This window comes from Chrysemys picta, chromosome 21 (genome assembly GCF_011386835.1).
Source record: "Chrysemys picta bellii isolate R12L10 chromosome 21, ASM1138683v2, whole genome shotgun sequence".
NCBI classification, from domain to species: Eukaryota; Metazoa; Chordata; order Testudines; family Emydidae; genus Chrysemys; species Chrysemys picta.
This window is the reverse complement of record NC_088811.1, coordinates 23,440,255-23,444,388: the sequence shown is the minus strand read 5'-3', so window position 1 is coordinate 23,444,388 and position 4,134 is coordinate 23,440,255.

Sequence of the window (4,134 nt, the reverse complement as noted above, 5' to 3'; positions counted from 1 at the left end):
ACAAGAGCGTAGATTGTAAGGTAGTGCAGACTGTTCCTCTACGTCTTCTTCTGGAGTCAAAATTGACTCTGCGTGGTCCTGAGGTGTTGATCGGTTCGCTGGGGATGGTGCCTTCTGACACTGCGAAGCATGTATCCACGCTGCGATGCCAGACAGTTTAACAGCCGTCTGGATAGTAAGCAGTACCTGATGATTCTTTGATGTCCTTTAAGTCTCTTTACTTCTTTTTCCTTAACTCTGGCTATAACAATGGCCTTCACACCTTAGCTTTTCCTGATGCATACATTCCTCATTCACACAAACAGATTGAGAATACAAACAGTAGTATTTATATCGAGCAAAAAGGCATTGCAAATTGAACCTTGCTAAGTTTTACAATCAATAACCAAGACAATCAAATCAGACATTAATTCTTATGGGACATTATAAAATCCTGCTCCTACATATCCCCCTTTTGACACTAAGATTATTAATCGCCAGTGTCACTTCTTATTTAGTCCACGTAATAGAAAATACTGGGAGGGGATAGGGGCCTCTGGCTCTAGCTTTGAATACATTTGTTTTATCCAACAGCACATTCCAAACATTTCAATTAAACACATACAATTTAAAACCAAAACCAATTAGGGGGAGTAACATAAGTACGCCAGTAGTTGTGGGAGACCATCTAGAAAATGTTATACCAATGGTAAGCTGTTCTGTCTTTCTGCAGTGGCAATTCTTAACATGTCCCCATTTGCGTGTATAATATGAATGGTTCAGTTTCCCACATTGTTTTTTTTTGGAACTATGTTACTTTTTTACCTTTTAACAGATGATTGGTAACTTTCTGCCATTCAATGCCAAGATTGAGAGAGAGCTCAGCTAAATCAGTGCTTACAGTAAGCGGAGACTTTATTTGTTTCTGTATTAGGTTGTCCTGTAGCTGGTATCAGCTTTTTCTGAAAGACCATAACATTTTTCTACCCCTTTCGGGGTGGCATTTATTATTGCTTAAAATATTCCTTTCTTTCACAAAGACCCTTGCTGATTGCAGGCAAAACAAGAGGAATTAACTCCATATTTGCCTGTGTTTTTGTTCTATAGGCAGGCCAGGTTTCAATGGCTTCTATCTTTTAAGGGTTATGGGGAAATTATTTCACTGTTCAGTCATTAAATCCATGTTTGTAATGTTTTTCCTGCTGTGTTAAGCTTTACGTTTGTTTTGTTAAGGAGCAGGTGACCAACTATCCCGCCCTGAAATACTAGAATGTGAATGGAGAGACAGCCTGGCAGTGGAATGGGGCTCGGGGTCTCACTCCTACAACAGGGAGAGACGGCAGCTTTCACACCAAAGTCGCTGTCGCCAACAGAACAAGGAAATGCCCAGTGGAAAAGGAATGTTGTGCAGTAATATTCACAGGTGATCAGTAAACCATTTGAGTAATGCCAGGCCTGGAGCAGAGGTCCCAGCCACGCGCCTCTGCACAAACACCAACTCTCATCCTAGGGGGTCAGAGTTAACCGCTGGAACAACCATCACACAACAGCACAACACTGTTCTGTGACCCGGGCAAAGCCCGGAGCAGACCCAGGCCAGGATCCCCAGTAGGGGCACGCCTGGCTTGACACACACAGACTCTCTGCCCCGTGCCAATGCAACCCCCACCACCGGGGTCAGCCCAGCCGGCCCGTGCTGTGGGTGGTGCTGGCAGGTTGGGTGAGCTCAGCGTGGTGGGTCGGTTAGTGATCTCAGCTCCTGTCTGCTGAAGGCTGAGAGTTTACACAAATCCCCTTTTGCGAGCAGCCGGCTCTCCTGCCAGCAGCTCCCGCCCTGCCCCAGCTCAGGGCTCCTGTCCTGCAGCTTCTCTGTTTTCTTTCCAAATTTCCCAGGCCGCCTCATTTGTTCAACCCCCCACCCCCAGAGTCAGAGTTAATGCTGTCCTTTTGAGTTGCACTCCCCCAGCCAATCAGGTTTTTTCAGTGTAGCCTGGGGGGCGGGAGCGCTCTCCCAGCTTCACACCAGAAAGTGACTACACACCAGCTGGTGGCCCCCAAGCGCCTGCCCTACATGCGGCTGATACCACGATACAACAGCCCTTAGCCATCAGCTATGAGAAAGGGGCTGGGATGTGTATCACCGACTTCTTACCCACAGCATTTATTCTGGCACTTTCCGCTCAGAACCACCTCCATTCCCTGACTTACAACAGGGCTGGATGGGAATTGCAAGGAGACAATCTCCCCAGAGGAAAAGATTCAGTATTAATGTCCCAGAGACTGGGGAGACCTTGGTGCCTCTGTCGGCGATGGGGCCATCCATGGGCCAGAGTGCCCAGGGCTGGGGAGCTCAGGGACAGGGGGGCAGGTGTATCAGGGTGTGAGGAGCCACTAGTGGACATCACACTTCTGAGCAGGGGTTCAGGTCCCTTGGGACCGGAATTGGAGGTGGGGCTGGGTGCAGGTGGCACAGTTACACGGCATTGGCTGGGGTTGACATGAGTTAAGCCTTGAGAGGCTTTTGTTGATTTGGTGTCTCTTTAGGGGACAGCTAGATCCTGGTGGGGGCCTCAGAGACCTCCAGGGGGAGGAAGAAAAGCAGCCAGGAGCCACCATTAGACACTCCTGACCGGGGTACACTTGCCCCCCATCTCTTCCTCCCCACATGGAGCCTGCAGCTCTATTTGTGGGGTCAGGGTGGGGTGAATGGCGGCACAGCAAGGAGGCCTGCCTGGGGCCCGTGGGCAGCGGGGAGTGCTGGTTTGGAGGATTAAAACGGGCTGGGGAAGGCATCTCAAAGGAGCTCTGTGCTGGGGCCGGGCTGTGTACGGTGTGCTGGGTTCAGCCTCGCTGTCTATTTCTGTTTGTCTGTTTAGACTGGCAGCCCTTCTGGTGTGGGCAGCACCCAGGAATGGCCCTGGTCCCGACTGGGACTCTTGGCGCTACCGTAACGCAAATCAACATTAATATGAATGGTCCTGCTCGTCAGTCTGTGCCAGCACAAAGCCAGAGGCTATGGCTCCACCCTCCCTGATCGGACCCCGGATGGGCCCGCCCGGGCCTTGTGCAGCATAGACCCAGCTGAGTGGTTTGGCTGGGACCTCATTAACTCGGCCCTCCCTGGACGGGACACGAGGAGGGTCGGTTGGACCCAAGAGCAGCTCGCACAGAACTGAGCAGTGTCATCCCAGCTGGCAATGACCTCACCCAGCTCAGAACTTCTGAGCCGTTTGGATCCAAACAGCCTGATGCCGTTGGGACCAGAACATTCCAGGACGATTTAAACCACAACCGTCTGGTGCCACTTGGATCAAACCCTTGGCTCAGGTCAATCGTGATCCTGTCTCTGCTGCCTGCACTGTGAGATCTGGGGATTTAGCTGGAGAATTGCACTAGAACCGCCATCCCTTCCCCAGCAGAGACCCGGACCTTCTGGCTGGTGCTGGGACAGAGAATCCAGGAGGTTTCGAGGACTGTGACAGGCACCAGCCTTGGCCCGAGTCCCCAGAGCCAGGACCATGGCGCACAGCCAGGGGCTTCCTGCTGACGCCCCAGAGACGAATCCTGGAGCTGCCCAGGAGGGGTCAGGTGAGCAGGACGTTCCCTGGGCCCACAGGACACTCGCGGGAGAGGCTGGCAGGGGTCCTAGGTCAAGGATGAACTCGAATTCTCTCTCTGCCTGGCCCAGGGAGGTCTCAGAGGGGGAGGGGGAGAGAAACAGAGACTCCACCAGGGCACAGTGGGGGAAACAGACTGCAAGTGGGGAGAGACAGAGCCCTCTAAATGGTTAAATGGAAAAGAGGAAGGGGGAGACACAGACACCCGCCCCCCCAGGGGTGAAGGAGACACCAGGAAGAGGAGATATCTGGCGGCACAAAATGGCTCTTCCATGTAGAGACGCCAGTGCAGAGTCCTGGGCCCTTGGGGTAACGAGCCTAAGCCAGGGGCCTTGGAGATGGGCACAGCCAGGTCTCAGGCTGCTCCTGGTAACCATGCCAGGGTCAGATGTCAGGGCTGGGGCAGACCAATGGGGCAGAGTGTCCATCCCCCCCAGGCCAGGGCAGCATTGGCACCGACAGGACGTTGTCTAGGGCTCTGTCCAACCTAGTTGCCAATGTGCCAAGCGAGGGGGCTCTGGCCCTTCCCTGGGCACAG